General features: G+C 47.6%; 1 protein-coding gene across 6 annotated transcripts in view; it reads left to right on the top strand.

Annotated features, from left to right (window-relative positions):
* Window positions 1–22,411, top strand: part of LOC141727001 (uncharacterized) — a 61,373-nt gene that overhangs the window by 38,650 nt on the left and 312 nt on the right. For 2 of the 6 annotated variants that reach the window (XM_074532230.1, XM_074532207.1), the window contains exon 2: window positions 19,473–19,555. The gene's annotated coding sequence lies outside the window, so the exon portion shown is untranslated. Of the gene's footprint in view, window positions 1–2,231; window positions 3,487–4,531; window positions 4,715–4,816; window positions 4,969–19,472; window positions 19,556–22,411 lie in introns of those variants that run through there. The other 4 variants (XM_074532232.1, XM_074532221.1, XM_074532224.1 and 1 more) reach the window with 4 other exon arrangements.

Here is a 22,411-nt window from a genome sequence, read left to right on the forward strand (position 1 = left end):
TTTTCTGAAAGGAGGGTTTTTTTTCCAAGTTAACAATAGATGTTAAAGTACCCCTCCCTGTGGTCCTTTCCCATTTCTTTCACACTGTCCAGCTTTAGACTTCATCCTGCAGCAGGATTCATGAAGGCAACTCCCCTGTGCCCATGCAGAGAGATCACGGCGGTATGCAAACCATAATCACCTGGATTCCTTACAGAAATGGGTTGTTTCCTTTCGAGAAGGCTCATTAGAGCATGCAGCAGGGTAAACCTGAAAGCTTGTAAGAAAATGGTTTCATAGAGACTGATCTCTCTTGTCCCACAGCTCCTCTGATCATTTACACGGGAGCACAAAAGAGGGCAAAAAACCGCCCGAACCTAAAGCAAACAAACAAAGCAAAACATCCTCCTAATGGTGTGTGCTCTTAATTTCCAACAGTGATGGTGTTTTACACCCACTTTGCGCAGGTCTACACGAATGCGGGTCGGGAAGCAGTGTAGAGAGCAAAGCTCTTAAGGAGTTAGTGGAGCTTCCCTGCTGGAAGGTTATAATCGCACTGAAAGAGGGAAATCTTGCCTCGGCAGACAGGAAATATGTGATGCAATTTCAGCACAGAGTTGCTAGAGATAGAATAGTCCATGAACTAAAAAAAATAAATTGTAGGGAACGCTTTTCATGGCCCAAATGTGCCATGTCGAGGCTAATAGCGAGGGATCCCATGAGTGCAGAAGCAGCAATGTACTGGCTATGTGGTGTGTGGTGTTGACATCCTTTACCTGCAAGGAGAACTGCCTGTCCATGATCCTGGGTATAGGGACTGTTGGCAAATTCTTATTGCTGACAGCTTTCCTTGAGGCAAGGATTTTTAAATATTATTGATTGAAAAGGCCCAATCTACTGTTGTATTTGAGGTGGAAGTGTGTCACTGGAATGATTGTGTGTGTGGTTGGAGAAGGCTCCACTTCAGACAGTCAATGGTCGGGAGCAGGGTGTGACTTCAGAAAAGGGTAATGTCTCCAGCCTTCACACGCTGAGGATCCATGTCTCCATTTCACCTTCCCTCAGTCCCGTCTTCAAAAGTTCCTGTTTCTCAGATGTTTCCACCTCCTCCAGTTGTGCCAGTTCAGCTGCTTGTGGGGATGAAATCTACATCAGGGCTGCTGTCGTGTTAAGGTTTTGTTCTTGTTAGTAGGGCTTTTAAAATAAAAAGTTGGATCGTTTAAACAGCTCACCTATGCATGTAGCTACATAAATAGTTTAACTGGCACAAGTGAGCGGCAATAACTGAGAGAGCATGGCAGGATCCTCTAAAACTGGGTCTGCTGCAGATGGAACAGTGGAACAGAGCTGCAGCCCTACACGCTCTCAATGTTATTTGCATGAGTAGCTCCATTGTGCTTCAGTGGGACTCTACTTACACATGTAAAATTAAGTGTTTGCAGGGCCAGGCCCTTGAAGAGAATAAAAGCCACGATCGGGGTGTGCCATGCTCTGAACCATGTACAGAAAGTGTCATGCAAATCTATTTTGCTGGCTGGGCTATCTTGTCTGATCTGTCTGCTCCCAAGAACCAGAGCTCCTGTGGCAACTTTCCTTAGGCTTGGGTTGCTCTGATGGAAGAGGGCCGTGCTTTTGAATAGACAGGCTGATCTCCTGCCCTCGCTGCAGACGGGGAGTTGTGAGGAGAGCATACACAGTGTGGTGAGAGCTGTAATGCTTCCAAGATGTTCTTGGATTTGCCGGAGTGCTCTAAAGAGTCGGGACAGCTGCTTTCTCTGGGGCAGCTTTTAGAGCTTGGCCAAGGGAGGGCAAGGCCCCAGTACAGGGGGCTGCTCTCGAGGCTGATTGGGACAGTCCCAACATCTGGGACTCTGCTACCTGAAATCCTGGCTTACAACCAGTTAGGATCGTTTTGGAGCCTGTTGTTGTCAGTTCCCATGGTAAAACCCTTCAAGGACAGCCTTGGGAATTCACTGCTGTGGTGGATTCCCAAAGGTGGTGGGTGAAGCAGCAACTTAACTCTTGAGATCGAAGCAGAGCACCTTGATCGCTGCTCTCCGGAGCCCCAAAGAGAGGAAGGAAGAGACTTAAAGCCGTTGGAGGGGAGAGGCTTGGTGTGGTTATTTGAGACCGCTGCCTGCCGAGTTGCACAGTCATTTATAACTGTTTGAAATGTGGGGGGATGGGGTCGGGGGGATGGGAGGGGAGTCGGAGGAACCACAGCATCTGCAAACTAGTAGCATTTTGTGCTCGTTTTCCCCGGTCTAACTCCTAAAGGGACCAGGCAGCGAAGTACTGGGTCGGAGGAGGGAGGAGAACAAAAAAGGCAGTTTGCTAATTCCCTGTATTTTATCACTGTTGTTCCATGTATCGGGATTGAGGCACAGAGTAGGATTTTCAAAGGTGCCTTTGGAAAACGGAAGCTGGGTGCCTGGCCTCCTTAGGCTCCTTAGAAAAATCCCAGCCTCTACTGCCCAGGGCAAACAACTTCCTTTTGAGCAAACCACGATGGGTTCCTGGTGTCGGTGAGGGTGGGACTGGATCTCCTGCGGGAAGCACTGTGAGGTACATTCTCTGCCGTGCACCATCCTAGTGGGATGGTGAAGGGCAGGAGGAATTGCAGGTGTTGCATTAAAAGAGACCCATATCACTATAAAAATGGGCGAGGATTAAACATCATGTAGAGGAGAGTGTGGAACCTATGGCAGCAGAGGTGGTGGTTCCAGTTTCACCGCCACTTCAGCTGTGGAAGGTGCTGGCCGCGATCGCTGGAAAGGTGCAGGTGGGGCTGGCGTCAGTGGGTGGAAAGACTTGTCAGAGACCAGATTTCCACCTTCAGGTCGTGGATCCTGGGAACTTGTAGCCCCAGGGACTTGTCTAGAAAAGGTGTCAGTGGGCTGGAAGTCTGTCCAGCGGGAAATGCTTCGGGTCTCTGGTCTGCAGACCGGGAGGGAGTGAAACCCCACTGTTAAGAAGTACGTCCCTGAAGGAAGAGTATCTATCTGGGGTAAGAGGTGATAATTAGCAACTGTTGCAGTGCTCAGGAAGCTGTAAAGAGTTCTTTAACAGTGTTTGCAAGTGAGCAAGGACAAGGGGTGGAGAAGAGAGGGACAAAAAGAGAAAAAGGGATTGAGGGCTGAGCAAAGAGAGGAGGTGGTTTTATCTGCCAAGAGCAACGCCCAGCGTGAATGTTGCGCTAAAAGGGTCTTCTTCCAAAGACTTGAGTTACTTAAAAGTGGGAGTTGGACAAAGAATGGGTCGTTTGAGGATAAAGGGGGAGGGAGGACACTGCATTTCTGTTCACTGATGTTGTATTGGCTAAACAGGTTATTCAGGCAGCGCGGATAAGCAAAACTGATCCGCTGACTTTCTCTGTTCGGCTGCATCGGTGTGCCACCGGTGGCTTGGAAACCTCTTCCTTACAGCCACGAGAGCGCCCATTTTAAGAACATTTTGTGGAGGTGAAGGAGAAGGATTAGTGGATGTTGAAAGCCGTCTTTTCACAGAGTAAGTCTCAGACTGAAAAGGGCGGGGGATTGCTACAAATCTTCAAAACTCTTCACTGCCAGTTTGAAACCAAACTACATTGATGTCTAATCCCCCAAACACGGAGCATTTGTCCAGGATGGGGCCCTTGAGCATTTTTAGGAGTTGATAGGTTGTGTCTGTTTGCCATTACTGCCTGGTCCCTCCCTGTTCAGTTCCAAGCTGCTGCTTATCCTGGCGCTTTCTCTGCTCAGAAGAAAGCCCTCGGCTCTCCCGGCGGGTGGGCACTCGGGGTGCTCAGCCCCGGGGAGGAGGGACGCGCTTCTCCTCCGCTAATTCCCCCCTCCCGCTCTCACTCCGCGTTCCTCAGAAACGTGCGGAAGGCAGGGACATGTGCCAGCGCCCGGGCCACTACACGACGGTCCGGCGGCTCCCCCGGCCGTGCCGCCACCGGGCTGGCGGCGATTCCCGGGGGCCGCCTCGGCTCCCCAGGGCTGGGGTGGGGGAGAGCGAGGCTGAGGCGGGGGTACCACGGCAGCGGCGTGGGCCTGGGCGGGCCGGTGCTGAGAAGGGCGGGCAGGGCACCAGCTTGGGGCCGGGCGGCGCCATGCCCTATCCCGCATCCCCGATCCCGCATCCCCTCAGGGGCCCCGTGCGCCGTTTCCGTTAAGGGGGTGCCGCTGTATGTGGGGGGGGTCGCAGGGTGGGGGCGGGACCCCCGAGCGCGCCGCCCCAGGGGGAGCGCCAGGGCTCCTCCCCGGCCCCACCGGGGGCGCCTCCCCTGCGGTACCTGGCGGGCACCGGGAGCGCGGGGAGCGCCCTTCCCGCCGCCCAGGGAACCGGGGCACTGAGGGCGACTCTCTGCGCCCGACTCGGCTGAGGGGAGTTTGGGGTGGAGGGGGAAGCGGGGGGCTGGCGGGGGAAGCGGCCCCTTTAAGAAGAGCCCCGGGCGCGCGGTCTCTTTAAAAGGGGAGGAGGGGGCGTGGCCGCCGCGGGGCGGGGGCCGGGCTATGCTAACGAAGGGGCGGGGCCACAGGGCCGAGGGGAGCCTGTCTCTTTAAGAGCCCGGCTGGTACCACCGTGCGGAGAAGGGGGAAGGGCCGCAGTCCCCGCCCTCTGGCCGGGGAGAGGCGGGGCGGGGGGGTCGGGCGAGACCACTGCGCGGCGCGGGGAGCGAGAGGCGGTCCCGCCGCCGGCCGAGTGAGTAGCGGACGGTACCATTGCCGGGGCGGGGCGCGCGCGACGGGCGGTACCATTCCTCTCTCCGCGGGTTGCGGGACGCGGCGGGAGGGGGGCGCGGGGTGGGGGGGGGATAGAACCGGTGTGGGGGGAAGCGGAGGGGGGGGAGCGGGCGGGGGGAGCGGGCGCGAGGGGCTGCGCTGGGCGGTACCATGTGCGCGGGGAGCGGGGGGGGGAGGCGCCGGCGGACAATGGAGCCTGTGTGTGTGTGCGGGAGGGGGACGGAGCCGCCGCGCCGCCCCCGCCGGCCCCGGGCTGAGCGCGGTGAGTGCGGGGCGGGCACCGGGCACCGGCACCCGCACCGAGTTCGAGAGTTCGGGGGGGTCCCGGGGGTGCCCCAAAGGAGGCGGCGAGGGGGAGCCTAGGGGTTGCATGGGGTGCCTGAGGGGCTGTGATCCATGGAGGGATGTGTGGGGAGCAGGGGATGTGCTCCGTGGAGGGATGCGTGGGGAGCAGGGGATACCTGGGCGATGTGCTCCATGGAGGGATGTGTGGGGAGCAGGGGATGTGCTCCGTGGAGGGATTGTGGGGAGCAGGGGATGCTGCGGGAGCCGTGCTCCGTGGAGGGGTGTGTGGGGCATGGGGGATATTCTGGAAGCCATGCTCCGTGGGGAGCAGGGGATGCCTGGAGGATGTACTCCATGGAGGGACGTGTTGGGAGCAGGGGATGCTCCAGGAGCCGTGCACCATGGAAGGAGGTGCAGGGGGCATAAGGGCTCTTTGGGATGTGTGGGGTGCTTTGGGGTGCACTGGGTGCCCTGGAGGTTGTGCTGTGTGGAGCGGCACATGGAATGCTGTGCCCGGCGTCGTGCTGCAGGGGATGCCCCGGGGGCTGTGCTATATGGAGGAATGTATGGGATGCCACAGGGGATGTGCTGGGAGGAGGCATGTGTGGGCTGTCCCGGGTCGCGATGTGGTGCATGGGATGCTCCAAGAGCCGAGGGATGTGTGGGATGCTCGGTGGTGCGGGGGATGCGCTGGGGCTCTCTGCTGTGTGGGGCACTGGGGCTGTGCTCTGTGGGTGCAGCATTGGGGTGATCTGCGCTGGCCCGAGGTGTGTGGGGAGCTCTGGGCTGTGCTCTGTGGGTGCTGCCCCGAGGTGTGTGGAAGTGCCAGGACAGTGTTGGGTGGACCAGAGAGGTGACTGTGAGATTCCAATCTCAGTGAGGGGCTGGGACATGGGATGGGAGGGGCTGTTGGATTGGGAGTGAAGATTGTCCCAGGAGAAAGCTCCCGCCCCACTTTTACACCACCTTGTGTGTGTGTGAGCTCTGTGGTTGGGCTGGGGCACAGCGGTGTGGGGAGTGGGACACAAGGTGAAATACGCAGTCAGAGGGTGGGATATGATGTGTGGGACATTAGAACACCTGGGGCATGCCTGAGTAGGGCAGAAGTACTGAACTATGGGTGTCTGCAGGAAAAATGTGGAGAGCTGGGTGAAGAAATGAGTATGAGGTTGGCTGGGGAGAGTGGGGAAGCATGTGAGGAGTTGGGACTTGAGTCATGGTAAGAAAGAGATATGGGAGCGGGATTGGGGCAGCACTGGGTGCAGGAATATGAGGTAGGAAGTGCTTTCAGCAGGAGGGAGGTGGTGCACATGTCATGAGGGAAACTGTGGGGCTCCAGAGCTGGGGAGCAGTGTAGATAGATCAGGGGAGCAGGAATCCAGGAAAACTGAGCCTGTAGTATCAAACTAGTAGGTGGGGTACTAAGTGTGGGAGGGGATCTTGTGTATGGGGATTGTGGGGAAGAGCAGTATCTGTCAAGGCAGGGGAAATGTGTTTATTTGGAAGGATTCCTACTAGGTAGAGGAGAGGCTCTGTGTGTGTATGCATGAGAGGGAGTCTGTGCTCTGGCTGGCTGCAAAGGGGGAAGAGAGGCTAAATCTGAAGTTTCATGAGGTTAAGGGTTAGATGATGAGTCAAAAAATGAATAGTAGAGACCCCAAATGCTTAGGGAAATGGTGGGACAGGTGGATGCATGCAGGCAGCAAGGCTCCACTTGTAGGATGAGAGAGAAGCCCGTATTTCTGTGTTGTCCAACTCCCTGTCCCCAGGTTCTCTGGGTCTAAAAAGGCCTCTGAAGATGGAATGTCTGGGGTATGGAAGGTGGATTTTACTCAGGGAGGATAGACAAAGCATGAGGAGACAGATGGGAAGAATCTGATGTGACAGCCATTGGTGGGTTGCTATTTGGGTGTAAAATATTAAGGTGGGATGATTACATGATTAGTGCTCTAATAGTAAACTACATGAGAAATCAGAAGATTGTCATGCAGCAAAGATAGAATGAAATAAGTGTCAGATGGGAGCTGGTTGTGGAGTGATTCAAAGCCCACCAGGGTGAAAAGAAAGATTATTTTATTCTTCAGATGTCACACCTATCGTGGACTCTGAGGCTGGTCTGGAAGTAACCATGAACTCCCTTTTGGGACAGAAACATCAAGTCTGGTAGCCCTTACCTGGTAAAGCAGCACCTTCTCCTTGGTCTGGGCAGAGAAGAAAGGCTGTGCCAAGTCAAATTTGTCTCCTTAAGCCTCCTTGTTGGTGACTGGATGATTTTCTGTCAAAACACAGTTGGAGGAAGCGGGGGAGACAGCTCTCTCTGTTTTTAGGGGTTCCAGTAACATTTTTATTTTCCTTGCGAGTATTTTGTCCTTGGTTTCTCTGTGAAAAGCCCACACAGACATTGGATGCTCTGAGGGATCCTTAAATGCATCAGTCTTTAAAAGCATGAGGAAAAAAAGTGATGCAGATTTTTTTTTCTGTTTTGTTGGATTATTTGATCAGAGATTGCTCAAACAATTACAATAACAACCATTGGAAAGCTAGCCAAGGTGGCATATGAAGTAAAATGGAAGAATTAACATACTTAGATAGTTTTATCCTCACTTATTTTCGTTTCCCTCTCTGCTGCTTTCCCGGAGGTGTGTCCTGGGCAGTGTGGCTGAAGTGGGGTGTTACAGGTGTGGGGCTGGGAAGCTGATCGGGGCACACACACACCCAGAGTGGTTTTGTGTCCATCTGGGCACAGGAGCTGTGCTTGCAGGAGGGCACAGCCTGCATCCCATGGCACGGGGATCTGCTTTCCTGCCTGAACCGCAGGGCTTGTTTTCCCCAGCTTTTAGAGCCATTTTGGACAGGCTGGCATGATGGCTCTGTTACGCGGTGTGGATTTTTTTTTTCTTTTAACAGTGATCTCCAAAGAGATTATTTTTAATGAATGTGTCCTTTTTTTCTTACTCAGTGCATAAAAATGGCTCAAGGGCTCATATTCTTTGCCTGTCTCCCTTGCTGGCCTCTCCTCAAACAACAAAAGAAAGGCATCTTTCTTTTTTTGACTTGGAGTTAGCAACGATGTTAGTTTTGGGATTTTGCAATTTTCTCAGTGGGGCAAGTGCGTTTCTGTTTTGTTTTGGTTTTTTAATCTGGTTTTTTTTGGGTCGGGATTTTATTGTGGAGAGGGGTCTGGGGATCTTGGGTCTCACTGCACTTGTGTGAACTCTTAACACCTTAATTGAAGGGGTGGAGATGCTGAATCACTAACAAAGACCTCCTTTATCCAAAATGTTAATCAATCATTGACGTTAAATAAGTGTGAACAAAACCAAGCAAAAAAAGCCCCCACCCTAAACAAGTTTTTGTGTAAGTCCCCCTCCCATTCAGCTGCTCATCTTTGGTCAGGTTAACGTGATAAATTCTTTTGGGAATGGGTTCTGCCCGTGCACTTGATTTTTGCAGTGTTTAGTAAAAGTTCTGTTTATGACTTCCCAGTGTAGTTTTCCCAGTACAGATTATTTAGCTTCTAGATGTCTGAGGAGGTTCTGGGAAAAATTGTGATTTGCTCTGGTGTGGGGGAGTAGCTGGACTATGATAGCAGTGTTGTGGCCATCTTTTTGTACACTAGTTTTTTTTTTTTCCTTGTTTGTTTTGGGGAGTTATTTTGCTTTTCTCTCTTGTGATGAGTTAATTTGTTTATTGGTCAACACCATCTTCTAAGCTAGGCAGGACTTGAATTTTAACGTGAAAGAAAATAAATAGGTTTCTGGTCATACAAGCAGAAACTTTGTAGATCTCTTTTGGGTATTATGGATACAAAGGGTGTGGACTCTTTCTTCCCCTCCTTCCCCCCCATTTCATCTTTACAGTTCATGTGCTTGGATTGTTTTCAGTCAGGGTTAGTCCACAGCCAAACTGCATTTGTCACCAAATACCCAAATATAGAAACTGAGGTGACTGCAAGCCACAAGGCTAAAATATTCATCTACTCCAGCTTTTCTGAGCAGTTTATATGTTTGATGTGTTTAAGAATGGAGTACCTTTGATCCATATTTCCCAGCTATTCAAAGGCTTGCTACTCTTCAGCACAGTGGGTTCCCATACCTATTTCTAAGTGTTTCTTCCTAGATGTTGTTTTTTCCTCTGAATTCTTGACATGCTGTGTCAATTCTCTTGCCTCACAAACTGTGCCTATGGCTTAGGAATTTTGCTGGTCTTTTATAAATTCAGTAGGAAAAAAACTCCAACCCCAAACAGCAACAACAACTTTATGCTGTGAAGCAATTACACTCCAGTGAGTATTCAAACTAATTTTATCTTAAATGTGAGCTGTGCTACCTTGCAGGGCTTTTTGTCTTCTGCTTTGTAGAAGTTTGTCAGAATTTCTTCATAGCAATGCAGGCAGCCTTCATAAAATCCTTCTAGCTCATTTGTGTGGCCTTGGACTTCACAGAAATCTCTGTGCCTCCCTAAGGTCTGTGGTCTGTTTACACAGATATGAAGTCCTTTAACCCAGCAAGTTTTGCTGTGGGCTTGGATTTCCTGCTTACAAGCTCTGCTGGAGTCCCTCTAGTCTTCCTGCTGGCAAAATAAAGGTGTTAACTCAGTTTTTCAGAGCAATTTGTGAATGGAAGGAGATTTCATTGCCGAATTTTTGTTCAAGCACTGCTCTGCCTATTGAATTTAAAAGAACTTTCCCCTACGTACCCTTACTTGTCTGTTAGGTTTTTTGTTTTACTGCTTTAAAAGTTTAATTGTTTTGGAGCTTGACCTCCTTTGTAGTGGGGACTACACAAGTCCAGAAGAACAGGAACTTTATTCATAATTAGAAACTCTAGATAATCTTGAAGAACTTGAACAAAAAAAAAAAAAAATCAATCTGTTGGGAAATTTCCAAAGGGTTGCCTTTAAGAACATGCAGTCTCATAAATCCTGGTTAACAACAATAGGTGACATTTAATGTGCTGAATCCAAGTGAACTGTTGCAGTGTTCACTTCTGATTTATATTTTTGAAGAAGCAGGGCTGTGCTTTGTGAGTGCACCCTTACCTGTGGGCCGAGCTGCCCTCTATTCCTGTGAGCTCTTCCCTCAGTGCTGGAGCTGGGATTTGAGGAGTCCTTGGTGCTCATCTGTTCTGACTCTGCACCACCCTGTGTGTGTGCTGGTGCTGCTGTTTTGGAGCAGCTGGATGCTGGAAGGGATCAGGGAGCTGATCTGGATCAGGAGTAGCCTGGCAGAGAAATGATGATGCTTGGCCTGCCTCGCTTTGCCAGGCTGGTTTGCCACGGGCACATCACACAGTGTGGTGCAGGGGTGGCAGCAAATATTGGTACCAGCAGTTCTCTGCCAAAAGGAATGCTCATCTAACTACATTGCTAAGAGTCTGCTAAACTTGCTAAATGTTTTTTACACCTGTTTGTTACAGCTTCCCTTGCCTGAGAACAGCTCCTCCAGCTTACCTTGTTGTTTTTGCCAAAAATCATCTCTGAACGTACATGCAAGGTATCAAAAGGGGAGCCCTCTTGAAGAAGCTTTAAGCAGGGCCAGCAGAAGAGTGTTGGGGCTTTGCTGTGGAAGAGTTTCTGCTGCCTCAAGACTTTCTGTTGATTGAGAACATGTAGTGTAAATTAACGATACACTGTTTAGTGTGGTTGCAATTAAGCAGTGAAACTCATGCTGTGAGAATCTTGCTGAGGAGCAAGAATTCAACAAGAGTTAAAAAGCATCAGATGTCTTTAAGAATATGAAGAATATTCAATTATCTTAATCAGTGGCAGTAGAAATTTTGGAAGAGGTATTAAGCCTGTGGTCTAAGCCTTCTTTTTTATTCTGCTCTAGCAGTTGTGCTTCTATATTGGGAAAGGGAGGGATGGAGTAGCTTGTTGTGCCTGGGTTTGCAGCAGGGTTCTCACACTCCTCTGCAAACTTGATTGAGAACCAGCATATGAGATGTGCCATAGGCTTTGGTTGGATCTTGGTGAACCATCCTGAAATCTGGGAAACTGTGGCTATTCTGAAGTGAACTGCTGCCTCACAACTTTTTACATTTCCTTTATTCCTACTTCTGTGGGTTGTTCTTACATATTCTTTTGCAAGTTGAATCTGAGCACTCTGATTTTGATGTACTTTGACAACACTAATTGAATTTATTTTAAATACTGTTATGAAATTGCAGTTAACTATATCTGAAGAATGAATGTTATCTCTTTAGAGAGATCCCTTTCTTTTCAGACAGACTTAAAAGCAGAAGTGGGGTTTTCCTTGTTTGGCCTCCAAGAAGATGCTTGTGGAATAGGGAAGGGAGGTGAACAGGGGAGCTAGAAGGTGTTTTTGGCCTGTTTGTTTTTTAAAGCCTAGGCAGAATCAATGAAATCCTTTCAAAGGAAGGAAGAAGTGCCTTTTGCCACTGACATGATTTCTTTCAACAAAGAAAGATGGAGCAATGTCCTCTGAGGTTTCACTGAAAATGGGGTGCTGCAGTCTTGACAACAGTGCTGGTTTTAGGTGCTCCTTAGTGGTACAGTCAGGGGTATAAAGAGTGGGTGATACACACAACAATTCAGCTGCATGTGGAATGGAGGGGAGCTTGCTGTTTTCTGTATTGGGCTCAGAGCAGTTGTGCAGGCACAGATACCCACCCAGCTGCCTGGTCAGCTCCTAGCACTGGCAGTTACTCTGAGCTGGCTGTCTTGTTGTCATGGCTGTTGGCCTCTAAAGAAAGCAGTGCTGCTGTGTTTTCCTCTTGGTGAGGCTCTGTCTGCATAGTAGCAGGGCAAGAGAACTTTAAATCTGACCCACCTTGTCACTGATGGTCTCTGTGTGCCTGTGGTTGTCCCCTGTGCCTTCTGAACAAAGGGTGGAGAATCTGTTTTACCTTATCAGCGAGGTGGTGGGGCCCATGGGCTCTGTTAAAGCCAGGATTGCCTGGGTTTGGTGGCAAACTTGGGAACAGAGCTCGGCTCTGAACGTGCCCGTGATTTATCTACTTGACCACGTTACTTACGCTCTACAAATTGCTTTAAGTCTCTGAGTCTGCCTGTGTCTGTTGTGTCAAGCTATCTTTGCCACCTTTGCAGTGTGTACAGAGTTGTGAAGACCTGAACAGAAATTCTGGTTTAGTGGCTCACTGATAAAAACACTGGGTGAGATCAGGCAGTGCAGAGCATTTTTCAGGTTGCTCAGAGCTCTGCTTTCTGCATTTTACTAAACTGACTTCTTCAGGTGTCGTGATATCACTGTTCCACTGCCTGAGAAATGGCAATGTTCTATCTATGTACCAATCTGGATTTGTTTGAGGATTGATTAGAAATGTATTTGCAGTGTAATATAAAACCAAGTTATATCCTGCTGAGGTGAGCAGGCCCAGCCTCAGCAGAGACAGCTGGTACAATGGACAGTGTATGGAGAAATTCTTTTCAGAACTTCTGATGGTGGAAGTTTTCCACCACATTTTATATGTATGTATGAGGAAAAAAAAAGTAAACTTCAGGTCAAAATGATTTGACAGCTTGTTAGCAAGAAAACACTTTCTTCTGCCTCTTGAAAATAATAATTTTATATATATATGCATATATAAAAAAATATTTAACCTTCTTGTGGTTGGGGGATAGAAGGTTGAAACTGTCAGGCAAATAGCCACCATGCAGCAGAAATGCTGCTGAATGCTTTAGTGAAAGGCAGCTTTGATTTGACAGCTATGAGGCTTTGAAAGTAGCGCTGTGTTTACAGAGCACAGTAAATACTTTGAAGTGCGTTAGGCTGTGCTGTACATGCGTGGCTAACTAGAGGAATATTAAATGCCTACATCTTGTGTTGAGTGAGGGAGGATCCTGCAGCAATTGGAATTGCATGCTCCTCGTACTTTTAGAAGATCGTGTCAAAGCAGTAGATTTGATAATAGACCTGATTATACAATTGCTTAATTTCTTGTCAAAATAACATTTTTACGTGCAGTGTTCTGAGATCTTTGAGGTGACCTCATGTTATTTATCAAATGTCAGTTTTTCATCCCAGCAGCTTTGATATCATCATGTAGCATCGTGGAGTAGTGTGTACATGCAGTTTTTGCTTGCTGGAGTTCTTTGAAGTGCCTTACTCCTTAGAAGAGTCATTGCTGTGTGGAGGATCCTGCATTTAATAGCTGGGAAGCCAGTGTGGAATCACTGCATGGTGTCACTGAGGGTCCTGCTGCTCTCACACTCCCAATGTGGGTCTGAAAGCAAGGGCATGAGGGGTTCAGTGCTCCAGGGACACATTTCACCCAGCAGTGAGCTGCAGGGATGCAGTAACTCTTCAGCTCTGCTCCCATGGGCATGCCGGGTTTGTGGTGTTGAGCTCCCCAGGTGCCTGAGAACAGCAGGGAGGGCTCATGCAGAGGAGCAGAGCTGCTGGTGACAATCCTGAACGAAAACTGGTCTGGCAGGCGCTGCTGGAAGGTGGTGATGCTCAGGGGGGCCTTGGCAAAGAGCTCATTTGGGAGGAGAGAGAGCAGAGCTGTGAAGGTGAAGGTTCCCATGAAGGAAGGTGTATGGCTCACCAGCAATTCCGGCTGGTGTCTGTGTCGTGTCCCCTTGCAGCACAGTGGGGAATTACTGCTTGCTGTAGCACTGGGCTTTTCTCACAGGAGCTCTGTCCTGTACTGACCCATCCCAGCCCCACTTAGCTTATGAGAACTGACAGGACTGCAGCCCAAGGAGCTGTGCCCGAGGATTGCTGCTTATCTTCCATTCTGGAGCCTGTTGAAGGGATGCCGAAAGGGAAGGAAAAAGCATTTGGGTTTTTTCTGTGCTGAACTGATTAGTGACTTGTTTCTCCCAAGCCTTTTGTTTAAGCAGTGTGGTGTTAATACTTGTAGAAGAGCAAACTGCTGTCCCCTTCGGCCCGTCTCCCCATCCAGTATTTCAGCATATTTTCCCCCAGCCCCTTTCAACAGATTAGTTTCTAGAGAATGGCTTGCTGGCAAGTTTGACACAGGTGTCTTTTACCTGTGGTTGTTCATGCTGATGTCCCTATTTAAATTTTTCAAAAAACAAACCCAGAGAAGTAAGAGGAAGGAGATTGCCTGTTTCTCCTAACTCCTGAAAAGTAAATGAAGTTGTGACAGAAGCCAAAGCTATGAAAGCAGGCCACAGAGAACTCTCATTACCCACTGGACTCCTGCATGCAATGCTGACTGATGCTAAGGCTATTAACTGCTAACATGGCATGGAAAGCTGCAGAAGCCTGTCATATATTAGGGAAATACTGTTAAAATGTTTCTTAAAAAATCCCTTATAGTTTGAGCTTTTGATCTTTATCTGTGTTTACAATAGCTGGCACTCCATGGCAGCCCGGCTGCTGCTCAGGTGAGCCACCCTCCACGCAGGGAGCTCCAAACTGCACTTGTAAAGCACATGGGCTGCTCCCAGCCCTGCTAACAGAGGTGGAGCTGCAGTGGTGTTGGCAGCTGTGCCAGGCTGAGCTGAGGTCAGCGCCATGTCGTGACAGGGAGCGCGACCAACGGCGCCCCGGCCGCCCCGCACCTGCCAGGGCCACTGCTGAGGCTGAAATGGCAGGAAGGCTGAAGGGAAGTGCTCATCATGTTCCTGTGCAGAAGCAGATAGCTCTAACTTAGGCTTTGAGCGCTTTTTTTAAAGAATTTTTCTTTTGGCTTTTTCCCCAGACTGATTTCTGGAACTGTGTCAGAATCTGCCAAGAGCTTGTTCCAGTCCCAAGTGAACCAAGTAGTTCAAGTGTTTTTTACATAATAGAGAGCTTTTCAATTTCCCATCTGCTGTTTGTCTGTGTACACCTTGAATTTGATCACCAGCATCTCTTAGTGTCCTTGGTGAAGGAGTTTTACAGAGTCAGAAGCTGTCTAGGACAGCCATGCATCCCTGTTGATTAATAATGCACTGAAATGTTGTTAAATACATTAAAAATAAGTTTAATGGACATACAGTCGTCTGTTTGACAAGAAGTGTTAGTGTTATTCACAACTCTTGAAAGTTACGCTTGTGAGAGTAGCGGGCAACATGTCTGTTGCAAAAGACTGTTTTAGAATGATTTTTTAAAAGTACCTAAAAAGAGTGATTACTTATACAGCCTCTATATCATGGCTACTGTTGGTTATCCATGTACTTCTCAGAAGGAAGAGAATAGTTGCTAGAGATACCATTTTCTCAGAAAAGGGGATAGTGACATGAGAAACCCTTAAAAGACTTAATTCTCTGAGCCTCTGAGTTTGTACTGTGCTCTGTCAGTGATTGTCTTCACTGCACGTTTTGAGGATGTAGAGCAAAAGTTTGGATTTTCTGTGCCCTTTGTTGTTTTGAATGGACTTCAGGAGAGATTTGCTCTTTATGAAAGGTCCCCATCTGTGGTGAGAGGGGCTGGAGGCAGTATGGGAGGAAGGGTGTCTGTGCTGTCGTATTTGAGAGGTGTGCATGGGCAGGCACAGGTAGGCTCAGCAGAGCTGCACTGTGTGACCACACTGTACTGCATTTGCATAGGTCTGATTAAATATTCTTACAGTTTCTGGGAGGCTTATCCTGTGGTCCTCAATTCTTACATCAAATGAAACACCTCAAGGGAACTTCTCTCCATGTAATGGCATAGATTCTTGCATGCCCTTTTCCTGTCTGTGTCTGTTGGTCTTCAAGGTGCTAATTTTAGGTGAATCTGTGTTTCTCTGTGCTTCAGGGCTGGATCTAGTTGTGGGCAATAACCCACTCATTTAGAGATGCTTACACACCACCACAGGAGAAGGTATTGTCCCTGTGGAGGTTGCAGTGCTGCCTGGTGGAGATTGTGTAGCCCCCACACTCGTGTCACCTCAGCTTATTTTAATACAAGTTCTTGATTATTCTGTTTATTGAGACTAATTTCTAGTATAAAACTGTGAACGTAGAGAGAATCCTGTGCAGACTTTGGAACAGCAGTGATTTCTCTGATGTGGGAAGATGGAATTCTCTGGGAAACAGTGAGAACTTTGTGTCTCATTTTTAGTTGTTATGACATGAGCATAGGCAAGTCCACACTGTTTTGGGGTAAGTGAGGACCATCAAGAAAATGATGATTGGCTGTGAGTTGCTATCTAATCACATTAGGTGAACAACTTATCTCTACCTACTTTTAGGTGTCCAAGTTACCTATCTGAAGGTACCTGAGGTATTTTCTGCTTGGTTATGAAAAGGGGCAGAGGGACCTGGCAGAAGATGGGCACAAAAATATTTCAATAAGCATAAGTCTATCCATGCCTTTGCCATCAGTCAGCACTGCCTCCTTTGTGCCACTGAGCACGTGGACACCTTGTGGGATGAAACAGGAAATTTGTCTCCTAAATATTATTTATAACTTCACAAGTGCTGGATGGGATAGAGTTGGATTGGCTTACCCTGGTTGAAGCTTTCCTGGGTCCGGTACAGAGCTGGTGTGGCAGAAGGCAAGGTTGCATTTTTGACAGACCTATTTGAATGATGATGGGTTCAATCCCAGTAGTGTGACAGGCATGTGCTTTATCCATTCCTGGGAAAGGATGAGGAGGACAGCTTTTGCTAGGAGGCAGAGACAGATTTAAAGGTGTATTTAATAGCCCCTGTCTAAAAATTTGGACTACTTCAAGGGATTGAAGTGTCTTGTGTCCCTCCATCCTCAAGTGTCAGAGGGAGATGTATGGGGTGTAGAACATTCATGTCATTTTATCTGTTTGCTTTTACATGATCTTAAGGAAGTCAGACAGCTCAATAAAAGCTTTGAATAACACTGCCCGTGTCCTCCTTGTTTGCCAGTCGCTCTCCTTATCAATGAGGTGTGTATTAAACAGCAGCTTATTAAAAAGTAATGTGCAGCTCAGCTGCAAGTGTGTGAAATAAGCAAATGCTCAACAAAACTGCTAAGTGCAGCACGTGCTGAACACCAGTGGTAGCTCTTGGCTGTAGTGGAGTCGCCTCTTGCCAGTGCAGCTCTTCTCCCTCTCATGTGGTTGAATGAGGGTCGGAGGAATTGGAGGTGCCCTTCCCAGTGAGAATGTGCTGAAGGAGCGCGTTGGCTGATTCACTGCCTTGCCCCACCTCTCAGGTCACACAGGGAATCCACTGGTGGATGCACTTGCACAAGTTTGCTTCCTGGTGGCTCTCAGGATCAGTGGTTGCTCAAATTCCTCCTGCTGCTGCTATTCTTGGTTCCTTCTAAAGCTTCTGTTCTTCACTGAGCAAATCTCTCATCCCACTCTCTCTCCTTCCTTACCCACTCCACTGTCACAGATACAATTCAGGGTGCAGGCTCAGCTTGCATTCAGAGTTATCATTTGTTTTCTGCAGCAGCAGGTCTCCAGCCTTTTTTCTTTTTCCATGCTGATTTTGAGCTCTCACCACCCTCAGTCCAGCACAGACTGACAGTCTCAGAAAGGCCATGGGGAAAATAGCAGTGTGCTCTTTCTTGTATGCAGAGAAAGGTTTCTTGCCTTTAATGCTTCATGTCACAGTCAGGCCACAAGTCTGATACTTTTATCTGCTTGGTATGCTTTTATTTCATCTCTCCACATTCTCCTCCTCAAAGAGGGAGAAAAGACTGAAGTGAATCAGTGATAACTGCAGCTGTTCCTGCTGGAACAGCCATAATGCTGTATACCTCCAAGTACTTGACCACTTGTCACTATCAAGCCTCTTCAGCTTAAGGCCATAAAATAGGAATTAGCTAGTTGAATTATTTCAAGCTAACCTTCTGTTTGCAGTGCAGTAATATGGTGGCTGGTTTTTAGAAGTACAGGGGTGGTCAGAAGATTTAACTGAAAGGTAAACTGAGATGTGCATTTGTATCTCATTAGTTACTGTGTGGTAGCTGCTTTGTGTGCGTGCTGTCAGCCTTTTGCCCTTAAATTCACTGTGAAGCAAACTGCCTTGTGCTGACAGGGCTCAGGCCGTGCAGGTGAGCAGCAGAGATGGGGCACAAGGGAATGGAATTACAGTGCAGTAACTGGGTAGCTAAAAGATGGATGGCGCCCCTCTTGCAGTCCTGAGCTATGGTCTGCAAGGCTGGGATTGAATGTTTCAAGGAACAGAGCTCTGAGCAATGTCTGTGATACATTCTCTCCCTCCTGGTGTGTGCTGGTGTTCCCAGGCTTTCCTCTTCCAGGGAAATGTGATTCCTGTCCCTGCTCTGGTAGAGGTGTGTCAGTATTGGCACTGGCATGGCTTAGCCTGTGTTGTTTCGTTGGGTGGGGTGGGGGAAAGGGGAGAGGAGATAGCACAGGGTAATTGGATTCAGGGATGATTGTGCTGCTGTGCTGAGTTTTACTGGATGAAGCAGCTTGTTGCGATAGGTGTTTGTTTCAGCTGCTGTCTGCAGGTGTGACTTGGCTAGATAAGGATGGTCTATCACCTTGATGATTTCATTGTTTGATTTGGCTGGACTGGGTGGAGAATGTAGCTGCATTGTTTGGGACTAGCTTTGTAGTTTGGTTTTGTGAAGTGAATTACATGGCAGCACATTGCTACATTATTAAGGTGAAGCTGCAGGAGATAATAGTTGGAGAATGTTGGAGGGAAGAGAATCTGCACAGGCTTTCACAATGCATAACTAGTTGAGCCTCCAGCTGCTGGGTTTCTGTCAGGAGATCTGGTCAGCAGAATGCATTGGGATTGCACAGAAAAATTTCGGTGGTGATTTCAGTTTGCAGTTGTACTTTAACTGCAAGGCTGTCCGTGCTGTGTAAATAGCTGAGAGTGCTCTGAGGTAGCACGCTGGCCCTGACAGCATGAGTGTTGTCTGGATTCATACTGTCTTGCAGCCTCTACAGTTTTCACAGTGGGTGAGGGAGAAGCTGGCAGGTCACTGCTGGTTTTTTTGCTAACCTCAAATTTAGCAGTAAGCTGCTCTTCAGAGTCTGTGTTTCCTTGTATTGCTGAACGTTCAGGCACTTAAACTTGCTTTGTATTCTCCTCCTCCTGTAGGGTATGCAGTGATGTGAAGTAGGAGCTGCCAGAGCAGTAGATAGTGCTTCCTCCTTCTAAAACCTGCCTGGTTTTCCCCTAGATGTGATTGCCTGGCTTTTCCTGATATTTGATGTTTCTGTTTATACATTGTCTGGCTGTGGAGGAGGTTGCATATATGAAGCACAAGGGTTTGGCAGGAGTTGCTGGGCACATTGTGAGGGGAAGGTGAGCCTTTGAAGAGAGGTGGGTGCAGAGAAGGGAAGATGACATGCCCAAGCTTTGTGCCAGCTTCTCTAAGCACAGATGAGCTCATGGGAATCCAGTTGGCTAAACTTGGGAGTTTATTTCCCTATTTCCCCTCCATGGGCAGCTGTGTCTTCCAGTGGATCTTCAATGTCTTCCAGTCTGGTGGTGGCTTCTTGGGTGCTGATAAATCTTTCCAGGCTGAGCAGAGGCTTCCCCTTGGTGGTTCAGAGCAGCTTTTGATTTCTCTGCTTCTGTGGTTGAGTGCATGGAAGGGGTGTACAGCTTATCTGTGAGTTCTTATTGGTGAAACCTTTTCTCTCCTTTTTCCAGGTGACTGTTTTTTGTGAGACAAGTGGTTTGCAACTCATGGCCTCCACGATGAGTACTGCAGTGTCGTGACACCAGGGGTCTTGGTAAGCTGCTTGTTGGAAAACCCAAGATCTACAATATCTCCAAGAATGCAGATCCATCTCTTTTGTCTATGCAGTTAAAGTTTGAGTTAATTTAAAGCCATCCAAATTGTAGGCTGCAAACAAGTGGGGTGGGGCTACATTTTCACCTGTTCTCACCTCCTCTTCTGAGCTTGTAATGATAGTGATGCAGTTCCATGATCAGCCAGGTCAGGGGGAAAATCCAGCTGAATAGAAATTTCTGTTGTTCTCCTTGGGTTAGTTCCCATTCAGATCTTTGCCTGATATGGTGAGAATGAGTAGCCAGCTGAACCATCCCATTTCTCTGCAACCTTTGCCTGCCATACCTTAAAGCCATCCTGAAAATACAGCCTTGGATGTAGCTTTCCAAAATGTCGTGAAAAGTGGTTTGACCATTCACTGTCACTGACCCTACCTCTAATTTTAAAGCAATGATACAGGCTTTGCTATGGTAGGCAGACTCCAGCTGCAGAAATATATTTCTCTAGAGCTTTTCCATTATTGAACCCTAGATTCCCAGGCATAAATGTGTTAGAAGTGCATTGAGAAAAATCATGAGACATTCCATTTCACATTATAAAAGATGGTACATTCGCCGTGTGCAGAAATAAGAAGCTGAGGAAGTTGAGTTGCTGTTGTTCCTCCAATGAATATATTGATGTATCCTTTATAGCTCTCTCTGGTAAGAATAAATTTAAACTGAGATTGGAAAACACAGTTCCCTTGCACAGGACATCACTTCTAATATATATGGAAGATGTGTATATAGAATAAAAAAAATGTTAAAAAATTGGAGGGTTCTCCTCCCACCCCTGGGTGAAGTACTTGAAAGTTTGGTGATGTCAGGAATCCCATGATCCCATGTAGCCAGTTGATTGTGATTCTTATCTTCATGTTTTCTCATTGCACTGTGCAAGACTGAGACCCTTGAGATAATCTTGTAATAAAAGGTAACATAATGTATAAATATCCAAATGGAAAAGCTGAGGATTAAGCAACAGAATACTTAAGTTCATCATGCAGGCATCTACGTCCTGCTGTAAGCATCAAGCTCTGCTCACTATTGTGCTGTTACTCCTTTTTCTCATTGTTTTTAGCCTGGAATTCACTGTATTTTCAGTCACACCTTCACCTTTAGTGAGGGTGCAGAAGTTTCAGAGTTCCACTGGCTTTTACAGATGTGTCAATCTCTTGGAAAGCAGAGTTGGGTGCTGTTGATAATGATACAGTTTTCTTTAATGAAACAGACATAGGAGCCAAATTTGCATGCAAAGATGATACAATTTAGATATGTGTGAAGAGATTCTGTCTCCTCTTTAATGTATCTGTATAGAACCAGCTGTAATTGCAACATGATAGTAGGAGCAATAGGGATAGGGTAACTCCAACATTGTTGCCAAAATCAGTGGGATAACCAGCTAATAGCCCCAGAGAGGCATGTGGGTGCTCTGGAGTGTGTGGCTCAGGCTGGAGTTCATCTGATTATGCCTGATCAGAGGCCTTTAAAATGAGACATTTGCTGCAGAAACGTTCCCCACATGAATAGGTTCATGCAGCACAGTGGAGGTGAGAACAGGCAGTAGGATGACTTCTCTGACTCATTAAGGAGATGTGGGATAGGGAGGAGAAGTTTTTGTAGGTGATGCAGAACTTGACACAACGACTGCAGTGTGGATCATGATAAAGTAGAGCAGCACAAAGTCACTAGGGTGTGTAACAGCACAACCTCACAACTGTATAAATTTGGGGAACTGGAAAACCGTGCTGTTTAGTACTACAAGTTGCTGGTAACTCTATTTGGCCAGAGGTGATCATAGAGTGGCCATGTCTTTTAATCCTCTGCTGTCATCAGCCCATGAGCCAATTTTTTGTTTTGAAATGCAGTTTGAACAGTAGTTTCTTCATAAAATTCAAGACACTCCCATCCTAATAAGATTTATATTGTTTCATTTGGTTATATGTGGGAAGAAACTACTTCTTTGGTGCTGAGAAGGAATATTGGGAATATTTACATTTGAATAATATTTAACTAGCAATGCTTAATACATTAACAATAAATCTTGGTTAGATTCTAAATTAAGTGGATTTGCATCTGAGTAGGTGAGATGAACAGGAGAGATTTTGTTGAAACATAAACAAGACAGAAATTGGTTCCAAAATAATTTAGCCCAGAGCACGTAAACAGTAATGTTCAATAGTTTCCACCTCCAGAAACAGCTTTATGTGCCTTACTGCCTACGTCATGCATTTTGTTTCTTAGAAAGAAGCTGAAAAAGCAGCTGCTTTTTGTGTGCCCTTTTTTTTTAAAGCCTCAATAATGTGTGGTGTGTTGCTGAGCAAATTTAGCTGGGTACTACTCCAGTGCTTTTTTGACCTTTCTAATAGATATGATGAGTGACTAACCCCTCATGCTTTCAGAGTAACCACACAGAGCAGTAACTTACAGGTGGTCAGGAAGGCATTTTATTTTATTTTTCTCCCTTTGTGTAACCCTTAGCACACATCATTGAACATGTGTCTGGGTATATTGGACCAAAGAGACAAAAGATTTAAGCAGAGTTTATGTTCTTAAGAAATATCAGATTACGGCCATTCACAGGGGAATTTTGGATAGCTCAGTCATGTTGGGGATTTGTACTTTTGGCTTCCTGCTGACTTTTGAAGTGTCTTTAATGTAAGTGTTCAAATCCAAGGTGCTTCCCTGTTTTGTTGACTCCAGAATGATTTGCTTTGGACAAAGGGAAGATGGCCTCACTGCCTGTAAACTGTATGGCCAGCCTGGGCTGCCTCTGGTCTGAAATACACATCTGTCTTCTCGGGAATGGGGGAAGAACTGCC

The sequence above is a fragment of the Zonotrichia albicollis genome, chromosome 2 (assembly GCF_047830755.1).
Source record: "Zonotrichia albicollis isolate bZonAlb1 chromosome 2, bZonAlb1.hap1, whole genome shotgun sequence".
In the NCBI taxonomy this organism is placed as follows: domain Eukaryota; kingdom Metazoa; phylum Chordata; class Aves; order Passeriformes; family Passerellidae; genus Zonotrichia; species Zonotrichia albicollis.